Source organism: Cynocephalus volans, chromosome 3, assembly GCF_027409185.1.
Source record: "Cynocephalus volans isolate mCynVol1 chromosome 3, mCynVol1.pri, whole genome shotgun sequence".
In the NCBI taxonomy this organism is placed as follows: domain Eukaryota; kingdom Metazoa; phylum Chordata; class Mammalia; order Dermoptera; family Cynocephalidae; genus Cynocephalus; species Cynocephalus volans.
This window is the reverse complement of record NC_084462.1, coordinates 183,208,091-183,222,861: the sequence shown is the minus strand read 5'-3', so window position 1 is coordinate 183,222,861 and position 14,771 is coordinate 183,208,091. Positions and strand designations below refer to the sequence as shown.

General features: G+C 42.9%; 1 pseudogene; it reads right to left on the bottom strand.

Annotated features, from left to right (window-relative positions):
* Positions 1-286: 286 nt before the first annotated feature.
* Positions 287-1,648, bottom strand: LOC134373755 (elongation factor 1-alpha 1-like; annotated as a pseudogene).
* Between the last annotated feature and the right edge of the window lie 13,123 nt (positions 1,649-14,771).

Below are 14,771 nucleotides of genomic sequence, written 5' to 3'. Positions count from 1 at the left end.
TTTTTCTCTCATTAAACTTTGTTTTAATGGGTCTCAAAATTCTGTGACAGATTTTTGGTCAAGTTGTTTCCATTAAAAAGTACTGATTTTAAAAACTTATAACTTAAAACTGCCACACAAAAAACCAAAATGGTCCACAAAATATTCTCTTTTCTTTCTGAAGGTTTTACAATGCATCGTTATCATTAACCTGTCTTTTACTATTAAACTTAAATGGTCACTTGAGATAAACAGTTCTGAGACCATTCTTCCACCACTGATTAAGACTGGGGTGGCAGGGATTAGGGATAATATTCACTTAGCCTTCTGAGCTTTCTGGATAGACTTGGTGACCTTGCCAGCTCCAGCAGCCTTCTTGTCCACTGCTTTGACGACACCCACATCAACTGTCTGTCTCATATCAGCAAAACGACCCAGAGAAGAATAGTCAGAGAAATCAACACACATGGGCTTGCCAGGAACCATATCAAGGATGGCAGCATCGCCAGATTTCAAGAATTTAGGGCCACCTTCCTGCTTCTCACCAGAATGCCGACCGATCTTTTCCTTCAGCTCAGCAAACTTGCAAGCAATGTGGGCTGTGTGACAATTCAGTACAGGGGCATAACCAGCACTGATGTGGCCTGGACGGCTAAGGATAATCACCTGATCAGTGAAGCCAGCTGCTTCCATTCGTGAGTCATGTTCGCTGTCACCAGCGACACTGCCACGACGAATATCTTTTGACAGACACGTTCGTAACATTGAAGCCCACACTGTCTCCAGGAAGAGTTTCACTCAAACCTTCATGGTGCATTTCAACAGACCTTACTTCAGTTGTAATGGTGACTGGAGCAAAGGTGACCACCAGGCCAGGTTTGAGAACACCAGTCTCTACTTGGCCCACAGGGACAGTACCAATGCCACCAATTTTGTAGACATCCTGGAGGGGCACACACAAGGGTTTGTCAGTTGGACGAGTTGGTGGCAAGACGCAATCCAGAGCTTCAAGCGGTGTGGTTCCACTGGCATTGCCATCTTTACAGGTGACTTTCCATCCTTTGAACCAAGGCACATTAGCACTCAGCTCCAGCATGTTGTCACCATTCCAACCAGAAACTGGCACAAAGGCTACTGTGTTGGGGTTGTAGCCAATTTTCTTAATGTAGGTGCTGACTTCCTTAACAATTTTCTCCTATCTCTTCTGGCTGTAGGGTGGCTCAGTGGAATTCACTTTGTTAACACCAACGATCTGTTGTTTCACACCCAGTGTGGAAGCCAGAAGAGCATGCTCACAGGTCTGCCCATTCTCGGAGACACCAGTTCAACAATCAGAACAGCACAGTCACCTGAGATGTGCCTGTAATCACATTTTTGATAAAGTCTCTGTGTCCTGGGGCATCAATGATAGTCAGGTAATACTTGCTGGCCTCAAATTTCCACAAGGAGCTTTCCATGGTGATAGCACGCTCACGCTCAGCTTTCAGTTTATCCAAGACCCAGACATACCTGAAGGAGCCCTTTTCCATCTCAGCAGCCTCCTTCTCAAACTTTCTGATGATTCTTTCGTCAATCCCATCTTGTCCATCAGATGGCCAGTCGTGGTGGACTTGCCTGCGTCTACGTGTCCAATGATGACGATGTTAATATGAGTCTTTTCCTTTCCCATTTTGGCTTTGATTTGGCAGTGGTTTTCATGACACCTGTGTTCTGGCAGCAAACCCGTTGTAAAAAAAAAAAAAAAAAAAAAGCTCTACAACCTTTCTGTATACACTCTTCTGTCAGTATGCTGCCTGGTGCACACATGCTCGTAACATGTCATTCTGCTGCTGACATTAAATCATATTCCTTTTTACTTAGTGCTCTTGACTTTAAATGTCCATTGCCTGATGCTGATAGTGCAACCTCAGCTTTCTTTTTGTTTGCATTTATGTCATCTTTGCCCCCACCTTTATTTTCAGCTTTCACCACTTTAAGTGTGTCTTCAATCCATCCGGCTGGGGTTTATTTTTTTAGCCCCATTTGACAGTGTGTCTTTTGCTGGGAAAATTATGTGCATGTAATAACTAATATACTTGAGTTTGTTCCCTTACCTTTGGGTTTATTACTTACCATGCATTGATTGTTCCTTATCCCTCCTCTTCCTCGTTTTCCCAGCAGGTTCAAGTTGCAATTCACTGCATCACCCTCGTTTACTCGGAAATCCTGCCTCATGGCCCCCTTCCCTTCACTGTGCTCAGGATGTGCAAACTCAATCCTAAAAGTTTCCCACGTCGAGATGCGTTCTTTCCCACGTCGAGATGCGTTCTTTCCCTGTACATCCCCAACCCACAAAGATGATACTTCAGAACCTTTGGGTCCTGTGAGATTTGTCAACACTTACTTTTCTGATCTGATCCACATTCTTCAAGGAGGAGGACTGCACGTAGAATGGACCAGAGGGAGGAAGAACAGAAGCAGGGGAGAAACCGGCAGGAAGTTGCTGGCGCCAGGGATCTGGTGGCCAGCATGGGGCCATGAGGTGGTAACACATGGAATTTCAGGCGTACCTGGAAGTTGAAATCTGCAGGGCTTATATGTGGAATAGGTGGAATAATAAAACAGGTCAGCCACCACTGTACACTGCTGCCTCCCTAACCTCTCCCTCCACCCAGACCCTCTCCTGCCCTGCGGACATCTCACAGCTTCTTCTACACCTCGACTCGGCTGCCCCATGGGTACGTTCAAGCCCAAATCCATAATCTTCCCCTACTCCACAAATCCGCTCTTCTTATTTTTCATTTTCCTGGCAGAGGATGTCTAACTGACCCAGTTAGCTACTGAAGCCCCGTGGCCATCCCAGAAGACTGTTTGTTGGCCACTGCTGGCCAGTCCCGAAGTCCTGCCAAGCCTCCCTCCTTGTTGTTTTGAGAACCCATTCTTCTCCCCTTCCCCGGCTTCCCCACTGCTGCAAGGGCCCTCCTGCTGCACTAGGAGCTGGTCTCACCACCTCATCCTCCTATCCTGCCCATCGCTTTGGCACCCCAATACCAGAACACTCTATACAGTCCAAATGTGAGCATGTTGCTGCCCTGCCGAAAGCCTTCACTGGCAGGCACCGCCTTGACTGTGAAGCCCACGCTTCTTTGTGCTCAGCCACTGTGTACTGGCATTATTTCAGCAAGAAACCACACCTGAACCAGCTGGCATAAAAAGCGGAATTTTTCATCAGACTCCTTGAATCTCATGGAACCCAGGGTCGGGACAGTGGCTGGAACCAAGCAAGGACTCGTGTCCCCTAAGACCCCCCTCCTCCCATCCCTGCTTCAGCCGTCGCTCCAGCAGCAGGCTGGCTTTCTCCACACAGCAGAGAACTTGGCTCCGGAGCTTCAGAGCTTCTGGTTTGGGTCACTGAGAGGGAGAGAAGCAATCCTCAGAACGGGGGTGTTCGCTATCAGAGATTCTCAGCGTGGGGTGGGGGAGGCATCGCAGGACAGACCGAAACACCACCTGCTCTCTGCCTCTTCAGCTTTCTGTTTCGCTAATTTTCCTCCCTTTGGTCCTACCCCCCAGCTGTCCTGCAACTATCCAGCCCCCAACACATGCGGCTCTCTGATGGTCTTCATGAGCTTTTCAGAGGAACTGCAATGCCCACCCCATCCCCAAACACTCTTCTACCTGTCTTCCTCCAAAGCACAACTGAATTGCCAGGTACCTGAGGAAACACCCAGGGCAAAGGTCCACGCACCCCACCCCCACCAGGTCAGAAACCAAGCTGAGGCCACCTGGTCAAGGGCTCCTGCTGCACTCTGTCCACCGCCAGGCACACGCAGCAGCCATGTTCCACAGTCTGCTTGTCTCCCCACTCTACTGTGAGCTCTTCTGGGCAGAAACCTTTTTCATTTCTCTCCCCAGCACCCTGTATGATAATAACCTGGTACCTAGTAGGTACTCAGTTGTTTAGAAAGTTTTTTTCTAAAATTTACATTTTTAATAATTTATTTCTGCACTTGTTAGTCATTGTGAACTGCTGTGATTCCATTTCAGTAACCCATTTTACATTTAACACGTCACTCTTCCATCTGAATGCAGCACACTCTGACGTCTCCATAGCAACAAGCCCCGTGACAGCCCAAGAGGGAGGTGCACGCGGCAGGCGGATCAGCAGCACCAGGTGGGCCCAGCGGGTTAGCAAGGGCCTGGGAGAGGCTCACCTCTGAGGCTGGTTGATGCCCAGCTTGCAGCGCATTCCCCAAGCCCAACCCTACCCGACCCCAGTCCCATCACAGTCCTCCTGCTCCTACAAACACCAGGGCTGCCTCTGCAAGCCCTTCCTGACAGATGCCAGCAGGCCGACCCACGCAGACAAGTAATTCTCTTCTCAGGCTATTGTGGATTCTACTCAAACTGTACTTGAATATCAACTAGGTGTCAAGTACTTCAGATTCAGAATTTAATAAAATATAGTCTACCCTCAAGAGATAATACAACATGAAAAACTCCGCTCTTAGAGGAAGCTTAGCACCCCCAACAGGCAATCAAAGAATGCTTATTGAGTAAATGAACTGCCTAATTCTGGCAGTGTAAGCAAATTCTGGGAATTCAGGAAAAGGGGTCCTTGATTCTGTCCAGAGACTCTGGACAGCTTGGCAGTAGAAGCAACACTTCCAGGGGCTCCCGCAGCGGGTGAAGTCCACGGGGAAGGAAGTGTGTGCAGAGAGAAAGGGGAGGAACAGCTGGCGGGCCAGGGGCTGGCTGCAGGGCGAGCAGGACAGGACAAGCAGGGCCCAGGTCCAGGCTGAGAGGAGGCCCCCACACCACAGCTGCCCCAGCATCACAGCGCCAACGCGAACTGCACTTGACAAGCAGGACCAAGGCCACAGGGCAGAGGACGAGAGAAGAGACGGCAGTTAGAGATCAGTTAGGAAACTGCTCCAAAATTTCTACTCTGCCTTTCTGACACCATTTCATTTCAACAAAGTGTTTGTGAATTTAAAACACATCAATCAGCATTATATCAACAATGATGAATTTTCACTGAAAATGTATTTTCTGACGTGAATTTCACTAAATCAGTATAACTCCTTGCTTAATTTTGTAAACAAAGCAGGGTTGTTTTTTTTTTTTTTTTTCATTCCATTTCTTTTTTTTAGATGCTCTCAGACCACAATTAAATTAAACTGGAAATCAGTAACAAAAATATAGCGGGCCTTCTTTTTTTGGCTAGCCTGACTAGAGTTTTATCAATTTGATCTTTTAAAAGAATGAGCTTTTGGTTTCATTGATTTTTTTCCTTAGTTTTGCTTTCAGTTTCATGATTTCTATTCTAATTTTTATCATTTCTTTTCTTCTGCTTGCTTTAGTTTTCTACTGCTCTTCTTTCCTCTAGTTTCCTAAGATGGAAGCTTAAATTCTTGATTTTAGATTTTCCTTCTTTTCTAATATATGGATTCAATTTTATAATTTTCCTTCTAAGTACTACTTTTGCTGCATACCACAAGTTTTAAGTTGTATTTTAATGTTCATTTAGTTCAAAGTATTTAAAAAATTTTTCTTAATATTTTTTCTTTAAACCTTGTGTTGTTTAGAAGTGTGGTTTTAAATCTCCAAATACTATGGAATTTTCCAGCAAATAATCACATGAAAAGATAATGACATATGTCATTAGGGAATTTAAACAATGAGCATGGCCTTGTAAAACCAACGTCGTGGGTTCAGATCCCCTTACTGGCCGGCTGCAAAAAACCAAAACAAAATAATGAGACCACCACCACACACCTCCTAGGATGGCAAAAATCTGAAACGACGACCACGCCAAATGCTGATGAGAGCACAGAGCAACAGGAACCCTCCTTCACTGCTGGCGGGAATAGGAGCAGCACAGCCACCCTAGAAGACAGTCCGGCAGTCTCTTCCAAAGCTAGACGTACGCTTGTCATCTGATCCAGCAACTGCACTCCTTGGTATTTACCCAAATGAGCTGAAAACTTACATCCACACAGAAACCTGCACACAAATGTTTATAGCAAATTCATTCAAATTGCCAAAAACTGGAAGTAGCCAAGACGTCCCTCACCAGGTGAACGGATAAACAAGCTGTGGCATGTCCATACAACGAAACATGATCCAGCAGTAAAAACGAACTGTCAATCCTCAAAAAGAGATGGAGGAACCTGAAATACATATTGCTGAGTGAAAGAAGCCAGTCTGGAAGGGCTACAGACCGTATGGTTCCAAATGCATGACATTCTGGAAAAGAAAAAAAGACTACAGAGATAGTAAAAAGATCAGTGGTGGCCAGTGGGAAGGGGGTCGGGGGCACAGAGGACTTTAGGGCAGTGAAGTTATTCTACACCGTACTGTAATGGTGGATACACGGCGTTATGTATCTGTCAAAACCCACGGGATGTAGACAGAGTACACAGTGAACGCTGATGACGTAACTAGGGGCTTCAGTTAAGAATAAGGCATCAATATCGGTTCATCGATTGTTAACAAATGTGCCATACTAACACAAGAGGTTAAGAATAGGGAAACTGTGTGGAGAAGAGGCGGATTGGAGACTCTCAGTACTATATGCTCGACTTTTCTATAAACCTAAAACTTCTAAAAAATAAAGCCTATTAATCAAATTTTTAAAATAATATGCTAACTGAAGTTCTAAAACAGGCAAAACTAATCCATGGTGGAAAATACTCAGACCTGTCGCTGCTTCTCTGTAAGTGAAGAGAAAGGCTACCCAGGAAGTGGCGTGAGGGAATTTTCTGGGGTGGTGTTAATGTCCTATATCTTTCCAGGGGATTGACTGCATTCATCTAAACTCACAGGATAAACTCTTAAGATTTATGCATTTCACTGCATGTACATTTCATAAGAAAGAAAAGTAAACCAAAAAGAAGTAAATAGATCTTGAACACATCTGTAATATTTACAGGAAATGTAATGCCATTGACAGTTTACTTTGAAATGCATCAAAAAATATGACGGACTGAAGAATGGAGAAATGGGGAAAGGTGATAAAACAAGTAAAGTAAAATGTTAATGTTAAAATCTAGCTGTACAATATACTGATGTTCACCATAAAATTCTTTTACCTTTGCTGTATGATTGAAAATGTTCATAATAGAATGCCAAAAGAAAATAAGACTTACAACAGCAACAGAAAACATGAGACACCTAGGAATAAAACATGAGTGACAGAAATTAAAGAAGACCTAAATAAATGGAGAGAAATACCTTGTTCATCTATTAAGATGTGCTCCCCATACAATCATAGAATCAACAAAATCCTAATTAATTCCAGCAGGCATTTTCATAGAAATTGATGGGCTGATCCCAAACTTTCTACAGGTTGAGTATCCCTTATCTGAAATGCTTTGGGACCAGAAGTGTTTCAGATTTCAGATCTTTTTGGATTTTGGAATACAAGGGGATCTTCAAAAAGTTCATAGAGATATTCCTATTATCTTTTAATTTTCCACAAACTTTTTGAAGTACCCTCATATTTGCATTATACTTACCAGTTGAGCATCCCTAATTCGAAAATCTGAAATCCTCCAATGAGCACCTCCTTAAACCTACGTGGCAAGGCAAAAAACCTAGAATACTAAAAACCATTTTGAAAAAAAGTTGAAAGACTTTCACAATCTTATTTCAAGAGTTAGTAAAGTAAGCTGCAATGGCAATAATCAAGACTGTGGGATATTACTGGTTTAAGGGCAAACATATAAATCAATGTAACAGAAGAGACTCCAGAAATAAACCCACACGTATATGATTTTTAACAAAGGTCTCAAGGTAACTCAATAGGGAAAGTATATTCTTTTCAACAAATGCATGGAAAAATTTAAATCTCAACCTCACATCTCCACCACCCCCAAAACAAGCAAAAAGTAAAAAATAAACTTGAAATGGATCACAGACCTAAATGGAAAAGCCAAAACTATAAAAATTCTAGAACACGTAATAGACAACCTTTGCAATATTTTTTTAAATTAAAAAAAAAAAATTTTATTGGTTATGAATATTCATGGCGTACAAAGCTAATTGTCACCACTTGTTCCCAGATGTGATGGCCAGATCCATATTGGCAGCATGCCCATTACCACAAATCGTGATTATACCCCGTGTCTCCCACCTAATTATCCCCCTGATTATCCCCGACCTCCCTCCCCATCCCCCTCTCCCCACTCCACTTTGTATTCCTAGGTATGTTCTCTCCCCTGCAAGTCCAACACACCACTGTGGTCTTTCTTTCCTTCCTTCTTTCTGTCTTAGCTCCCACTTATCAGTGAGTACATACGGTATTTATCCCTCTGTGCTCTGCTTATTTCACTCAACATAAGTTTCTCCAGGCTCATCCATGCTGTTGCAAATGGGAGAATTTCATTCTTTTTTATGGCACCGTAGTATTTCATGGTGTATATATACCACATTTTCCTTATCCAATTGTCCATCAATGGACATTTAGATTGGTTCCATACCTTGGCTATTCAGAGCTGCAATGAACATGGGAGTGCAGGTATCCCTTCAACATGATGATTTCCATTCCCTTGAGTATTTAGCAAGAAGTGTGATGGCTGGATCCCACGGTAGATCTATCTGTAGTTGTTTCAGAAACCTACATACTGTTTTCCAACCTTTGCAATCTTGACTTAGCCAAAGGTTTCTTACACAGGACATAAAACGATCAAACCATAAAGGAAAAATCACTAAATTAATCATCAAAATAAAAATGTTTTGTCTTCAAAAGACACCATTAAAAAATGCAAAGGCAAGCCAGACTGGGAGAAAACATTTCCAATACATATCTTTGACAAAGAACTTGTACCCAGTATATCCACAAACTCACACAACTCAATAATTTTTTTTTAAGTTTTATTTTGTTGATATACAATGTGGTTGATTATTGTGACCCATCACCGAAACCTCCCTTCCTCCTCCCTCCTCCCTCTCCCCCTCCCACCCAACAATGTCCTTTCTGTATGCTTGTTATGTCAACTTCAAAGAATTGTAATCGTTATGTCTTCTTCTCCCCCCTCCCCGGTGTTTTTTCCTTTGTGTGTGTGTGAATTTATCTCTTTATTTTTCTCTCCCACCAATAAGTGAGAATATGTGGTATTTCTCTTTCTGTGCCTGACTTGTTTCACTTAATATAATTCTCTCAAGGTCCATCCATGTTGTTGCAAATGGCAGTATTTCATTCGTTTTTATAGCTGAGTAGTATTCCATTGTGTAGATGTACCACATTTTCCATATCCACTCATCTGATGATGGACATTTGGGCTGGTTCCAACTCTTGGCTATTGTAAAGAGTGCTGCGATGAACATTGGGGAACAGGTATACCTTCGACTTGATGATTTCCATTCCTCTGGGTATATTCCCAACAGTAGGATAGCTGGGTCGTATGGTAGATCTATCTGCAATTGTTTGAGGAAACTCCATACCATTTTCCACAGAGGCTGCACCATTTTTCAGTCCCACCAACAATGTATGAGAGTTCCTTTTTCTCCGCAACCTTGCCATCATTTATCGTTCAGAGTCTTTCGGATTTTAGCCATCCTAACTGGGGTTAGATGGTATCTCAGTGTGGTTTTGATTTGCATTTCCTGGATGCTGAGTGATGTTGAGCATTTTTTCATATGTCTGTTGGCCATTTGGATATCTTCCTTAGAGAAATGCCTACTTAGCTCTTTTGCCCATTTTTTAATTGGGTTGCTTGTTTTTTTCTTGTAAAGTTGTTTGAGTTCCTTCTATATTCTGGATATTAATCCTTTGTCAGATGTATATTTTGCAAATATTTTCTCCCACTCTGTTGGTTGTCTTTTAACTCTGTTAATTGTTTCTTTTGCTGTGCAGAAACTCTTTAGTTTGATATAATCCCATTTGTTTATTTTTCCTTTGGTTGCCCATGCTTTTGGGGTCGTATTCATGAAGTCTGTGTCCAGTCCTACTTCCTGAAGTGTTTCTCCTATGTTTTCTTTAAGAAGTTTTATTGTTTCAGGGTGTATATTTAATTCTTTAATCCATTTTGAGTTGACTTTAGTGTATGGTGAAAGGTATGAGTCTAGTTTCATTCTCCTGCATATTGATATCCAGTTCTGCCAGCACCATTTGCTGAAGAGGCAGTCTCTTCCCCAGTGTGTAGGCTTGGTGCCTTTGTCAAAGATCAGATGGCTGTAGGTGTGTGGGTTGATTTCTGAATTCTCTATTCTATTCCATTGGTCAGTGTGTCTGTTTTTATGCCAGTACCATACTGTTTTGGTTATTATAGCTTTATAGTATAGTTTAAAGTCAGGTAGTGTTATGCCTCCAGCTTTATTTTTTTTGCTCAGCGTTGCTTTGGCTATGTGTGGTCTTTTGTGATTCCATATAAATGTCTGGATAGTTCTTTCCATTTCTGAGAAAAATGTCATTGGAATTTTGATGGGGATTGCACTGAATTTGTATATCACTTTGGGTAGTATGGACATTTTCACTATGTTGATTCTTCCAATCCAAGAGCATGGGATATCTTTCCATCTTCTTGTATCCTCTCTAATTTCTCTCAGCATAACACAACTCAATAATAAGATAGCCAACCTCATTTAAAAAATAGGGAAAATATTTGGAACAAACACTTCAAAAGAGAAGATATACAAATAATAATCACACAAAAAGATGCTCAATACCAGTATTCATCAGAGAAATGCAAATAAAATCACAATGGGACACTACAACCCACTTATTCAGACTAAAGCTCCCAGACTGCCAGTACCACATGCTGGGGGGAGTCTGGAGCAACTGGGACCCCATACACTGCTGGTAGAGATGCAAAATGGTGCAGCCATCCTAGAAAAGTGTTTAAGACGTTCCTTTAAAAAGGTAAGTATATACTCACCATATGACCCAGCCATTCCATCCCTAGCTATTCACCCAACAGTAATGAAATATATGCCCACACAAAGATTAATACACAACTAACCAAACTTGAAAACAACCCAAATAACCATCAACAGGTGAATGGATCAATAAAATGTGTCTGCCTATGCAGTGGACTACTACAGAGCTATACCAAGGAATGAACCACTAAACACAGCAACATGGATGAATCTCAAAAACATGCTGAGTGAAAGAATCCAGATACAGAGAGTAAATACTGTGAGTCCATCACTATGAAATTCTAGAAAGGGGAAATTTGTTCTACACAGTGATTCTCAACCAGCGTGATGTCTGGAGACATTTTTGATGGTCACAACTGGGAGGACTGTTAACTTGCATCTAGAGGGATGAGGCCAGGGGTGCTGAACACCCTACAAAGCATAGGACAGTCCCCAAGACAAAGAAATATCCAGCTCAAGATGACAACAGCAAGAACCTCAGTGCTTCCTCCAGCTGTAGTGACGGTAGGGACTGACCACAAAGAGACACAGGGGAACTTCGGGGGGTGGCAGAGATCTTCATTATTTATTATTATTATTTATTTTATTTAATTTTAAAATTATTTTTATTATTTTTTTTTGTTATGGGCTGGCCGGTATGGGGATCTGAACCCTTAACGTTTGTGTTACAAGGCTGCGCTTTAACCAACTGAGCTGGCCAGCCAGCCCCCATTATCTTAATTGTGGCGTGGTTTCATGGGTGTTTTACATTCCTCAAAACTCAAACTGTACACGTAAAATGGGTGCATTTTATTATATGTAAATTTTACCTCAATAAAGTTGACTTAAAAAATGGAACCAGGCGAGTTAACTTAGTTGGTTAGAGCACGGTGTTGTACCACCAAGGTCAAGGGTTCGGATCCCTGTACCACCCAGCTGCCAAAAAAAAAAAAAAGAAAGAAAGGAAAGAAAAATTACCTTAAAATGGAACCATAAGAGCACTAAAAGTAAACACAGGAGATATTTCTAATAATCTCAAACCAGGGGGTATGCTTTTTGAGAAGGTATAAAAGATTTATATATTTGACTACCTGAAATTTTATATGGTAAAGTAAAAACATAATAAAGTCAAAAGACAAATGACAAACAAGGGAAAATATCTGTAATTTTCATCACAAAGAGCTGATTTCTTACAACAGAGAGTTCTTAAAAACAAATAAGAAAAAAGCATAGGAGTATAACAAAGAATGTTTGGCAAAAGGTACAAACAGTCCACATAAAAGGAAAAATCAGCAGCTCTTGGCGTATAAAGGAGCTCAGCCTCACTTATAAAGAGAAAATCAAATTACAACTACTAATCTGATAGGGAGAAATGGTATCGCATAAACGTCAAACACTTTCCTACCACCACCATGGCACGAGTAGAGGGCAACAGGACTGTCCTCTGCTGCTGGTGGGCAAGTGTGTGTACTCGTATCACCTCTACAGAGAGCAATGTGGCAATATCTATGAGTTGAGTTATTTACTAAACACCCTTTGACCCAGCAATTCCAATTCTAGGAACTTATTATGTGATATATTACACATATGTAAAATGACAAAAATGTATAGGACATCTATTCTAACATTGTCTATAAAAGCAAGACTAGAAACTATCCAAAATCCACCATGGGTAGTAGTTAAATCAATTATGAAACATCAATAAAATTATATCCATGAAGCACCTAAAAAAGAGGCAACTCTTTTTGTAGATATTTGAAAGTATGATACACAACAAATACCGAGTGAAAAAAGCTACGTACTCGGGAAAATAAACAGAACCTGCGTCCATGTATGTGAACAGATGATCTCTGGAAGGCTACAGAAGACGCTGGTTGGGTAAGCTTTCTGGGGCTGCTGGAACACATTGCCACAGACTGGGGGGCTTATAAAATAGGAATGGATTCTCACAGTTCTGGAGGCCACAAGTCCCGCGTCAAGGTGTGACAGAGCCATGCTCCCTCGGGAGACTCTGGGGAGACCTGTCCTTGCTTCTTCCAGCCTCCAGTGGCTCCAGGCATTTTTTGGCTTGTGGCCACATCCCTCCAATCTCTGCCTGTCTTCACATGGCCTCCTCCTCTGTCTCTGATGAGGACACCTGTCACTGGTTAGGCTCCACCATAAATCCAGGATGATCTCATTTCAAGATCCTTAACCAAACTTGCAAAGACCTTTTTCCCAAATAAGGTCACATTTACAGAGAATTGTGGGGGCTGGGACATGGACATAGCTTGGGGGGTGTATTAGTCTGTCTCTGTTGCTTATAACATAAATACCTGAAACCGGGTGATTTATAAAGAAAAAAAAATTACTGCTTACAGTTTTGGAGGCTGGGAAGGCCACAGTGCAGGGAACGCATCTGGCGAGGGTCTTGATGGTGGCAACAGTGACCCAGTTTCTCACATGGCAAAAACGTGGCAGAGCAAAGACTAACCTCTCATGTGCTCTTCTTTTAAAGCCCTCAGAACTATGCCCCTGACCACCATTACTTACCCATTCACCATTACCACCCATTCTATGGCACAGTCCTACAAGCTAATCACCTCTTCGAGGCCCTACCTTCCAATTGCTATAATAGGATTTCCTAACTTCAACAGTTACAGTGGAGATTAAGCTTCTAATATATGAACTTTGGGGATACAATTCAATCAATAAACAGCAGGGGGTGTGGTCATCACTTAGTCCACATGCTGATGCCACGAAGAACTCTCTTCTCTGATTCATCATACCCACCACCCTCTCCCACCCCTAGTCACGTGGGTTCTCTCTGGCACACCCCGTCTGATGCCAGCACCTCCCCCTGGACTTACCTGCAGTGCTTTTGCACTCTGCACCCCACCCAGCAGCCATTAGTCTTTCTCAAAAAGTGGCCAAGGCATGATATTCTCTTGCTCAAAACTCCCCACAAGCTCTCTACCTTGGTCAGAGTCGACTACAAAGCCCACCTGATGACCTACCTGCCCTGGCTTCTGTCTAACTCCACCTCCTGATCCTTCTCACCCCTCTGCATGCTGAGCCCCTTGGTTCAAGGGGCCCCCGGCCAGCTCCTCGAACACACAGGGCACACGGTCTCTCAGAGCCTTTGCATGGCTTCTTTGGCAGAGAACAGCTCCTCCCCAGCTATTTGTATAGGAGCCAGATCAGGTGTCTACTTGAATGCCAGCTCATCAGCGGGCTCGTCCTGACTGCCCTGATGCATGCGGCGCCACTCCCACACTCCCCTCCACGGTGGGGTCAGCAAACCACAGCCACAGGCTCAAGCCAGTCTGATACCTGGTTTTGTAAACCAAGTTTTGCTGGAACACAGCCTCACCCATTCAGATACTGTTTATTGCTATGTTCGAGCTACAGCTGCACAGCTGAATAGGAGCAGCAGATACCACCAGACCACAAAGCCGAAGGCTGGTATGAGACTCTTTCCCACTGCTGGCCTCACCTGCTCCTGGCTCGCATGCTTGTCTGTTGCTTACCTCTCTACCCAAACCGAAGGCTCCCTGAGTATGGTCAACCTGGCACACTTTGCTCATAGCTGGCCTCCAGCGTCCATTGTGGTGTCTGGCATGGAGCACATGCTCCATCCGCCTTGTGGAAGGAAAGTGCGCATGAAGGACCGATACTTGCCTCGGGGCGCATTCAGGGGCTGGGGACAGGGCTGAGAAAGACTTTCACTCGGTACCCTTTCAAATGTTTTCCTTATATATTATGTACATGTGTTACTAAGAACACAAATGCTTTTTTAAAAAATATGTGAATAGCGTATTTTCCAAGAGAAAAACAAGGCAATTACCCTCTAAAAGTAAAGCCATGTGAGGAACGGGATGCAACTGAAGTGCACCACTTGGTTTTGCAGAAAATAATTTTCTTTGCTATTTACAAAGTCAATCTTATGAAGTACAATGATTGATTTAACCAGC